Here is a 12,145-nt window from a genome sequence, read left to right on the forward strand (position 1 = left end):
GCTGAAACTGCAATACTTTGGCCACCTCATGCGACGAGTTGACTCACTGGAAAAGACTCTGATGCTGGGAAAGGTTGGGGGCAGGAGGAGAAGGGGACGACAGAGAATGAGATGGCTGGATGGCATCACTGACTCTGTGGACATGAGTTTGAGTGAACTCCGGGAGTTGGTGATGGACAGGGAGGCCTGGCGTGCTGTGATTCATGGGGTCGCGGAGAGTGGGACACGACTGAGCGACTGAACTGAACTGAACTTTACTGAATTTATTTTTTGTGGCAGCTTTAGTATTTTTTATCTAGTATGTCATGTGCTAACAATGACAGTTTTATGCCTTCCTTTCCAGTGTCAGACTTTGTTTTTTTGGGCTCCAAAATCACTGCAGATGCTGATTGCAGCCATGAAATTAAAAGACGCTTGCTCCTTGGAAGGAAAGTTATGACCAACCTTGATAGTATATTAAAAAGCAGAGACATTACTTTGCCGACCAAGGTCCGTCTAGTCAAGGCAATGGTTTTTCCCGTGGTCATGTATGGATGTGAGAGTTGGACTGTGAAGAAAGCTGATCGCCGAAGAATCGATGCTTTTGAACTGTGGTGTTGGAGAAGACTCTTGAGAGTCCCTTATACTGCAAGGAGATCCAACCAGTCCATTCTAAAGGAGATCAATCCTGGACGTTCATTGGAGGGACTGATGCTAAAGCTGAAACTCCAATACTTTGGCCACCTCATGAGACGAGTTGACTCACTGGAAAAGACTCTGATGCTGGGAAAGGTTGGGGGCGGGAGGAGAAGGGGACGACGGAGAATGAGATGGCTGGATGGCATCGCCGACTCTGTGGACGTGAGTTTGAGTGTACTCCGGGAGTTGGTGATGGACAGGGAGGCCTGGCGTGCTGTGATTCATGGGGTCGCGGAGAGTCGGACACGACTGAGCGACTGAACTGAACTGAACTGAACTTCCAGTTGAAATTCATTTTATTTATTTATTTATTAGCCTGATTTCTATGACTAGAATTTCCAACGCTATGTTGACTTAGCATGTTGATAGCAGGCATACCCGTATTTTTTCTGATCTTAGAGGGAATGCTTTCAGCTTTTGCTACTGAGTATGCTGTTGGCTGTAGTTCTGTCATATATGGCCTTTATTATTTTGAGGCATGTTCTTCCTATAACCACTTTGTGGAGTGTTTTTCTTGTGAACAAAGGCTGTAATTTGTTGGAAGTAGCAATTTTCCGGAGAAGGCACTGGCAAGCCACTCCAGTACTTTTGCCTAGAAAATCCCATGGATGGAGGAGCCTGGTAGGCTGCAGTCCATGGGGTCGCTAAGGGTCGGACACGACTGAGCGAGTTCACTTCCGCTTTTCACTTTCACACATTGGAGAAGGAAATGGAAACCCACTCCAGTGTTCTTGCCTGGAGAATCCCAGGGACGGGGGAGCCTGGTGGGCTGCCGTCTATGGGGTCGCACAGAGTCGGACACGACTGAAGTGACTTAGCAGCAGTAGCAGCAGCAATTTTCCTAGTGAAAAACTTGCTGTCAATTGCTACTGGAAGTTATAGTTTGAGCCAGATCTGGATAGTAAAATATCAGTAAAGGTCATTATTCAGAAATCATCAGAACAGAATTATTTATCCTCCACAGATAGCCCCCATACTCCGCTTAGCACTATACCAAACATGGATATGGTGGTTACAGAAAAAACAGTCACATAACAGCCATGACTAAATACAGAGGAGCAAACTTAAAAGTCAAAATAGCAAACCTTTAAATTAGAAAATCTTGTCTCACAGTATCGTCGAGAAACTGAGCTAATAATGCTGGTAGAAATATACCTCATTACTTCATATAGCATGAGGAAATGATACCTTTCTATGTAAATACATTAATGATTGGGCTTTTTACACTTACAATAAACAATTTTGTAATCACTACAATTTTGATACTTATTTGAAAGTATCAAATACAAATTACAAAATATTAGATTCATTTTCTATCATTTTTCCTTTGGTGACCCTGTGTTCTTACTGTACTATATGTGTGTTCAATGCAGTTGCTACTGCTGCTGCTAAGTCACTTCAGTCGTGTCCGACTCTGTGAGACTCCATAGACGGAAGCCCACCAGGCTCCCCCATCCCTGGGATTCTCCAGGCAAGAACACAGGAATGGGTTTCCATTTCCTTCTCCAATGTGTGAAAGTGAAAAGTGAAAGTGAAGTCGCTCAGTCATGTCTGACTTGTAGCCACCCCATGGATTGCAGCCTGACAGGCTCCTCCGTCCATGGGATTTTCTAGGCAAGAGTGCTGGAGTGGCTTGCCATTGCCTTCTCTGGTTCCATCCAGTTACTGCGGGTTTAATGAAGATAAACAAAAAGGGGCCTGTATTCATTGAGCTCTTAACTGTGTCTGCCTAAGAACTTAAAGCCAGTTCTTCATTTATTCCAGAAACTTTACAAATACAGTGTTAACAATTTTCACAATTTATAGATAGGATCTGAAGTTCAAAGTTATGAAGTAGCTAGTCCAAGGTTATGCCACTAATGAATTTAAAATGCAGTTTTGAACTCATGGATATTTTGCTCCTACTTTTAATCACTAGGCAATATTGCCTCCCAAAATTAATGATCCATTTTATTATATAATGTTAAAGAGACAAAAATGTAAATTAATGTGCAAGGCTTGGTTTTCTCAGGATTGACGGAAAAAGAGGGGAAAGTGGAAAAGAATTTTTCTAAGACACAATTCATTCAAAAAACGAAGATCATGGCATTCGGTCCCATCACTTCGTGGCAAATAGATGGGGAAACAATGGGAACAGTGACAGACTATTTTCTTAGGCTCCCAAATCACTCCAGATGGTGACTGCAGCCATGAAATTAAAAGATTCTTGCTCCTTGGAAGAAAAGCTTTGACCAACCTAGACAACATATTAAAAAGCGGAGACATTATTTTGCTGACAAAGGTTTGTCTAGTCAAAGCTGTGGTTTTTCTGGTAATCACGTATGGATGTGAGAGTTGGACCATAAAGAAAGCCGAATGATGAAGAATTGATGCTTTTGAACTGTGGAGGTGGAGAAGATTCTTGAGAGTCCCTTGGAATGCAAGGACATCAAACCAGACTCTCCTAAAGGAAATCAGTCCCGAATATTCATTGGGAGGACTGATGCTGAAGCTGAAGTTTCAAGATGCTGGGAAAGATTGAAGGCAGGAGGAGAAGGGGACGACAAAGGATGAGATATTTGGATGGCATCACTGACTCGATGTACATGATTTTAAGCAAGTTCTGGGAGTTGGTGATGGACAGGGAAGCATGCTGCAGTCCATGGGATCACAAAGAGTCAGACACAACGGAGTGACAGATCTGAAATGAACTGAAGACAGTATATATGTTTATTGTATGTAGCCAAGTTCATTGTTTATGCATGCTTCTGTGATTTTCCATGTAATAGTTCCCTTATATTCTCTTGATAAGTAATGGTAACCAAAGTGCCAAAATGTATCACCAGGGAAGCTCTAAAATTTATCCCTAATGGAATTAAAAATGGCCAAGTAATGCATGTTTTACATTTTTTGGAGAACTACTTCACGGAAAATACTAACAGGTTGTTAAAAGGCCAATTACCAGGCACTTTACTCAATAGATTTATTGACTACAGAGTGTTTCTGTTTGTTTTGAAAAATAATATTTGTGGAAACATTTCAATATAGCGATTGCAGCAATCAGATGTTCTTGAGTTAGAACTCCCACCACCTTTACCTTCCCACCCCTGAGTTGTGTCCTAATTTCAGGATATTGTAAACTACAGAATCCAAGGCCAATCTGCATTTCAAAGAAATATGAGTGGCTGTAGTCCCACCAGTTCCACTCCACTCATCATAATTACGAAAGTAACAATTTGATAATAAGAAGCCTTTATGTAAATGAATAAATAGCTTCCAATAGAGTCAAAAGACCTATCTTATGTTGTTCAACCTTAATGAAAAAAAAAAGAGAAAATGCTTGAAAACCTCACAGTGCTACTATTTGTGCGCTTCTCCATTCTCATGTCCCCTCTCTCACCTTCTTCTCCTTTTGAAAACATGTTTTCTTCTTTCATTATGAAATTGGCAGTAGGTAGGGAAATAGTGAGCCAAATATACAAATCATTATTGTACGCAGTGTCAGCAGGCTTCAAAACAGTGAATATTACACTCAAAGAGAATCAAAACACAAAAACAATTTTCTAAGCAGATTTAGACCATTAACAGAGAAGAGAGAGAAAATAGAAAAAGCATTAGCATTAGGGGCATGAAAATTGAATTGCATTAAATATTTATCATCTGTAAATCTTTATCCAAATAAGAATCGATATATAGTGAATATTGTCTGGTTTTTTTTTTTTTTTTGAGAATTGTTCTGTTTTAGTTTGAAATTATGTTGTAGTTTGAAATTATTTGACAACATCCAGTTTTTAGTCCTGAAGTTAGCAATCCTCCTCAGTTCTGGCAATAAACCAAATAAGAGACAATAATAGTTGTTTTGCATGTGTCATCACATTTGTCTTCAACTCAGCTTCATGGTAGAAAGAAGCTCTATTTACAGATGATAGAATATAAATATATTCTTAAGTATTTTCTAAAGGTTGTACAACCAGAAAATGTTAATGCCAGAATTAAGCTTAGCTCCTGTTGATGTCATTACTGTTTATCTTTCTACTAGGGAGCATCACAGAAATGTCAAAATGTTTGAATACAGCAAGATACGTTTTCATAAACATTAATGTTTATGAAGAAGATGTGTTCATAATGTTTATGAACAAGACAACCTATTAGAAATTAGATTACTTTTTCCTTGATCAGATAGATCTGCTGAATGCTTGTTTGATTATATATTCAAGAGGATGACCTCTTTTCTATTACTTTTCACAAAGAAATAACAGAGTACAGTAAAAGCTAAATGAACAAAACAAAACAAAATTGATGATATTCAGCACTAAATTGTTTGGTATCAACCAAAGATGGAGTAGGTATTCAAGGCCCAGTGGAAATTGAAATTGACATCATACTTGTGTAGGATTTAATCATAGAAACATGTTTCACTAAATTGTTATAGGCTTTCACCTACAGAAAAGGGGTTTAATGGGAGGCATTATGAAATAAAAGTCATAGTAGAGTGTGCAAATGGACAAGACCACAGGCGTGGGCTTTCAGTCAAATGAGAGTCAAATCCCAGTTCGCTCTGCGTTGGTTTTCTCTCTGTGAACATATGGCTTGGTTTCTCAGTCTCAGTTTATTTTAGGTATAAAATAGTGGTAATGGTGCCTATAAAATACTACTGAGAAGTAAATCAAAACACACAAAAAGTAGTCAGGATCTAGTGCTAAAAATTCTTGAGTATAGCCAGCGTATGAGTACAATGTTTGGTACTCATAGGTTTTCATTAAATGCCTGTTTCTTCCATTTACATGAAGCTTTCCTAGAGAACAAAAATCAAATACATTTCCCTGGTATGAGCAACCTGCTCAGTCAATAATTCGAGGAATTAGGGAAAATATTCAAGAACTGTTAGCTTTTAGGGCGTAATGTATGAAATTTCAAGTCTCCTTCCTGGTGCTCACAGTGTCATGATAAACACCAGCCTAATGCTACTCTAATGAATAAGAATTATCATGAAATGTATCAGTTGACACAATCTAGCCAAGAATTCCACCTGTTTTCCTCTCTGAATTAGTTTTCTGTGTTCCAGTGCTTGTTGATCTGGCTGTCTTGAAACCTGGCATGAGTGTTAGTGTTGCATATCCAACTCTACTTGAGTGCCAGCTATACAAAGAATATGCTATTATTTTAGCTATTAGTATTTATTTCAGGGTTTTTTTCCCCCATTTTGTTTGGGTGTCTGTGCAAAAAAGGAGGGTAGTACATGAAAGAGGGAGGGTGGTGTACTTTTCCTGGTGCCGTGAGAATAGGAGGGTGACAGCTGATGAGGCCCTTACCCTTCACTGCACAATTGTATGCAGCACTTGAGTGGGTTCCACTGAAGCCTCCAGGGAAATCTGACCATGAGTGGCTCCCATTGTATGTTCTTACAGCCCTCATCTGAAAATTTCAACATGATACTGTGCCTGAATGCCCAGCTGCCAGCAACCGACCTGAAAGAAACACAGGCAGAGGCAAGGAACATGTTCTATTCTAACGGCACCACGGGACTTCTGGATAAGCCTGAAGTTTTTGGAAAATGTTAGGAGAGTTGCAGACACATTCAAAGGACAGTTGCCAGGATTAGAATCATACCACGTGAGAAATCAAGGCAAGGACTAGGAAATTAGGATATTTAGTCTACAGAAGGGAGAAGGCAATGGCAAGCTACTCCAGTACTCATGCCTAGAAAATCCCATGGATGGAGGAGACTGGTGGGCTGCAGTCCATAGGGTCACTAAGGGTCGGACACGACTGAGCGACTTCACTTTCACACATTGGAGAAGGAAATGGCAACCCACTCCAGTGTTCTTGCCTGGAGAATCCCAGGGAAGGGGGAGCCTGGTGGGCTTCCGTCTATGGGGTCGCACAGAGTCGGACACGACTGAAGTGACTTAGCAGCAGCAGCAGCAGTCTACAGAAGGGATCAGAAGTCAGGGATGTAAGTATGAAAATTGTCTGCATTTTTGGAAGTAGTGGTAAATTGAGGAGACTAATTAGAATTTGTTCCATGTGGCTCCAGACTGTAGGCAAACCCAGCATCACTCCTTGAAAAGTAAGGTACTTCTAGTTTGAATCAAGAGAGAGCATCCTAGTCTTTATCATAATCCAAATTAAATTGTGTAGTCATAGAAAACAGAGAATTCCCCTTTACTGGAGTCTTCAAGAAGAGGTACAAACAAAGATGATAAAGAGCATATTCCATCTTAAATGAGTATCCTACAATAATAAGTCGCTAATCAGCCAGCTAATGATGAAGTTAGGACAATGCACCTAGTCGGCCTGCTTCCATTTGCCTTCAGTAAATCCTCAGGGTTCAGGATCAATTGTTAGTCCATATGTATTCCTAGTTTGATGGGATGTTGTGTTGTTGTTCTGTTGCTAAGTCATGTCTGACTCTTTGTGACCTCACGGACTGCAGCACGCCAGGCTTCCCTGTCCTTCCCTATCTCCCAGAGTTTGCTCAAATTCATGTCCATTGAGTCGGTGATGCTATCTAACCATTTCATAATCTGCGCCCCTGTCTTCTTTTGCCTTCAATCTTTTCCAGTGAGTCGGCTATTTACATTTGGTGGCCATCCATGAGGTAGAAAGAGATTCATAGGTGAGAACAAAATCTTCACTGAGATGTTGGAAAGACTAACACTATTCTTGCAACACTCACAGGAGACAAGCAGCCACTGAATTTTTAAATTTAGTGAGAATATGTCCCTAGTCCTGGTTCTTCCTATGGTTAATCATGTGACCAGTCTTGGCAATAATGGCACCTTATCTTTATAGAGCAGAATATATTTTTGTTCCTCACTTCCAATTAACAAAAACATCTTGATTTCATTCCTGAAATAATTCTGAATCCATCTGAGTCATTTCTTCTCTTCTCAATCTCTATTGCCACCCCTCAAAATTTAGCTTTTTGTCACTGTGCTCTGCAATTTCATAATAGAATTCTGACTGTCCTCCCTGCTTCCCATTGTACCCACCTTATTAGAGTTTTCACTGTGTGGCCTTAAGGAGTTTTGCAGTGAATGCAAAACCCTTCAGTGGCTCCATATTTTTCATAATAATGATTTCCAAAATTTCTAGCTTAGGAATCTAATTATTCTGTGTGTGTGTGCTAAGTCACTTCAGTCGTGTCTGATTTCTTTGTAACTCTATGAACTGCAGCCCACCAGGCTCCTCTGTTCATGTGATTCTCCAGGCAAGAATATTGGAGTGGGTTGCCATGCCCTGCTCCAGGGGATCTTCCTGACCCAGGTATCGAACTCGTGTCTCTTATGTCTCCTGCAATGGCAGGCATGTTCTTTACTACTAGCACTACTCTCATATTTAAATAATAATATTTTTCTATGTAATTAAATGTTTATATATCAGAAAATGTTAACTTTTGCTTATTATAAAGCTATTAATTTAGTTTTAAATCATTTTAATAATATATTAAAATTGCTTATTCTAGATAACAGTTGTATTATTATTTCAATTTATTTCTGTATTTTAAATTGGATATATAGTATCTAGTAAACCTTTATTACCCGACATTGTGAATCATATTCTTATTGTAAAATGAGAAACTGAAATGTATTCTAATTATAAATATTGTGAGTGTAATACTGACATAAAGTCTAAATTGAAATGCTCAGCTTGCTGGGCCAGAAAATTGAAAATAAAAATAAAATTCCATTTGCATTTAGAAATTCAGGTATAAAGTAGTTTCTTGAGTTTTTCATTTAGATGAAGTTGATGAATAGATTATCAAAAACTATAGTTTGTTTTTCAGGTTTGATGTACCTCTCCAAATATAACATTTTTGTATTCCCAAAAGTATAATTAAAAAATCTCAGAGACAATATTGTTTATCTTTTAAATTAATTCACTCAAAATTGTAAAAGTCAAATTATTAAGGTTTGAGCCCAAATCTTTTTTGAATTTTCTCACTGAATTATGAGTCAATGAGAATTTAATTCAGCGTGGTATCTTTACAACACAGAATTAACTAATCAAGTTTACTTAGATTTTTAAAACAGCAAAGCATGCAAATTTGTATAATCATGTTGCATTAGGTAAGTATTTCAATAATGTATTTTCTTTGTCATGAAAAATAATTTCTTTTCTCACTAGAAAAATTTGTGTCAACACCTTCACTCAGCTCAGCCAATGAAAGCATGGACATTCTGCATATCACTTCACTTCACATTTATATGCCATAATTTGACTTTTTTTTGTTAAAGCTGTCATCACCTTAACTTACCAATACTTATCTACCTAATATCCTATGACTGTCTGAACACATTTAAATAGCAGATTTGATGAGCTGGCACTTCTTTTATTTTCTGCCACTGTGTTATTTCAACATCAATATAATTGTCCTATGATTTTTCATTACTTAGTTGAGGGTATATTCAAAATTTATTGAATACTTGGAAATATTTTCTCTTGTATAAGTGCCAAATCCTATGAGGAGACACATTTAAACTATCATGCAAATAAACTAGAAATATTTTATGTGAACTAAATTCTTAAAACTATTTCATCAAATATGTTAGATACACAAATCATTTCATACAGATCTCTCTGAAAAGCAACACATCCAATTAATCAACTGTATCTCTCTCTCCTTTGTCCTACCTCATCCTTCTTCATGGAGTCTCCAGTTATACTGCATGTTTGTTTGTCTGCTTATATATTATCTACCACCCCCTCTAGCATGTAAGACTTTGTGTGCCTCATTTTCTGCTGTATACTTTGAATCTAGAAAACTTCTATACTCATAAAGGAAGCTCAATAGATACATCTTTGAAAGAATTAATGAATACTTATTTCTAATTTCTTCTTTGAACTAAATGATGCTAATTGGATTTTAATAGTGACTTTCTTATCTATAACATTTCCTAGCAGTCAGGTCACAGAGTCTAGTCAACACTTCTTTCTCAAGATGTATGTCTCTTCATTACACAAGTGCATTTATAAGATTAAGTTTTCTTTGCATTAGTATTCTTACAACATAGAGTAATTGAATTTAGGCTGAAAGCAAAAAGAGTTAGAAATGCAAAAAAGCACAATGGCTGTCTGAGGAGGCCTTACAAATAGCTGTGAAAAGAAGAGAAGCGAAAAGCAAAGGAGACAAGGAAAGATATAAGCATCTGAATGCAGAGTTCCAAAGAATAGCAAGGAGAGATAAGAAAGCCTTCCTCAGTGATCAATGCAAAGAAATAGAGGAAAACAACAGAATAGGAAAAAAAAGAGATCTCTTCAAGAAAATTAGAGATTCCAAGGGAACATTTCATGCAAAGATTGGCTCAATAAAGGACAGAAATGGTATGGACCTAACAGAAGCAGAAGAAAATAAGAAGAGGTGGCAAGAATACACAGAAGAACTGTATAAAAAAAGATCTTTGCGACCAAAATAGTCACGATAACGTGATCACTGACCTAGAGCCAGACATCTTGGAATGTGAAGTCAAGTGGGCCTTAGAAAGCATCACTACTAACAAAGCTAGTGGAGCTGATGGAATTCCAGTTGAGCTATTTCAAATCTTGAAAGATGATGCTGTGAAAGTGCTGCACTCAATATGCCAGCAAATTTGGAAAACTCAGCAATGGCCACAGGACTGGAAAAGGTCAGTCTTCATTCCAATCCAAAGAAAGACAATGCAAAAGAATGCTCAAACTACCGCACAATTGCACCCATCTCACACGCTAGTAAATTCATGCTCAAAATTCTCCAAGCCAGGCTTCAGCAATATGTGAACTGTGAACTCCCAGATGTTCAAGCAGGTTTTAGAAAAGGCAGAGGCACCAGAGATCAAATTGCCAACATCCGCTGGATCATGGAGAAAGCAAGAGAGTTCCAGAAAAACATCTATTTCTGCTTCATTGACTATGCCAAAGCCTTTGACTGTGTGGATCACCATAAACTGTGGAACATTCTGAAAGAGATGGGAATACCAGACCACCTGACCTGCCTCTTGAGAAACCTGTATGCAGGTCAAGAAGCAGCAGTCAAAACTGTACATGGAACAACAGACTGGTTCCAAATAGGAAAAGGAGTACGTCAAGGCTGTATATTGTCACCTTACTTATTTAACTTCTATGCAGAGTACATCATGAGGAACGCTGGGCTGGAAGAAGCACAAGTTGTAATCAAGATTGCTGGGAGAAATATCAATAACCTCAGATATGCAGATGACACTACCCTTATGGCAGAAAGTGAAGAGGAACTCAAAAGCCTCTTGATGAAAGTGAAAGAGGAGAGTGAAAAGGTTGGCTTAAAGCTCAACATTCGGAAAACAAAGATCATGGCATCTGGTCCCATCACTTCATGGGAAATAGATGGAAAAACAGTGGAAACAGTGTCAGACTTTATTTTTGGGGGCTCCAAAATCACTGCGGATGCTGATTGCAGCAATGAAATTAAAAGATGCTTACTCCTTGGAAGGAAAGTTATGACCAGCATAGATAGCATATTAAAAAGCAAAGGCATTACTTTGCCAACCAAGGTCCGTCTAGTCAAGGCTATGGTTTTTCCTGTGGTCATGTATGGATGTGAGAGCTGGACTGTGAAGAAAGCTGATCGCCAAAGAATTGATGCTTTTGAAGTGTGGTGTTGGAGAAGACTCTTCAGAGTCCCTTGTACTGCAAGGAGATCCAACCAGTCTATTATAAAGGAGATCAATCCTGGGTGTTCATTGGAAGGACTGATGCTAAAGCTGAAATTGCAATACTTTGGCCACCTCATGAGACGAGTTGACTCACTGGAAAAGACTCTGATGCTGGGAAAGGTTGGGGGCGGGAGGAGAAGGGGACGACAAAGAATGAGATGGCTGGATGGCATCACTGACTCTGTGGACATGAGTTTGAGTGAACTCCGGGAGTTGGTGATGGACAGGGAGGCCTGGCGTGCTGTGATTCAGGGGGTCGGAAAGAGTCAGACACGACTGAGCGACTGAACTGAACTGAACTGAACTGAATACTTATTATGTTTTATTTTAGTATAGTTTGATTTGGCAAAGATCATATGATTATTTTGTTCAATCACTATAAAAAATTTTACCTTTTAAACATGGGCAATATATTTTGTAAAAATCATTATAAAAAAATTCTCACATTATTCATGTATTTTTTATGATCTTTTGTGATTAAAGCTACTCGGGATAAATTTTTAAAATAATTTAAAATAATTAATTTAATTAGTTAAATTAATTAATAATATTTAATAATAATTAATTTAAAATAATCAGTTCCCATTGCTTCTTAACTAAGTAGCTATCCTGGTTTCCCAAAATGAATTGGGAGTATAGTGCAAAATTCAACAATCTCCCCCCATACAAGTGGAATATATAATTCCTATTCGATGGAGAACATTTGACAAGACTTCTACCATAATTTCATAGAAAAACAATCAAGCCTAAAACTATTTCCTTCAATAAAGTATTTCACACATTTCTACTGAGTTCTCCCTCTCTTTGGTTACAGCCAA

Source organism: Moschus berezovskii, chromosome 25, assembly GCF_049115385.1.
Source record: "Moschus berezovskii isolate FMDL1 chromosome 25, NW_MosBer_1.0, whole genome shotgun sequence".
In the NCBI taxonomy this organism is placed as follows: domain Eukaryota; kingdom Metazoa; phylum Chordata; class Mammalia; order Artiodactyla; family Moschidae; genus Moschus; species Moschus berezovskii.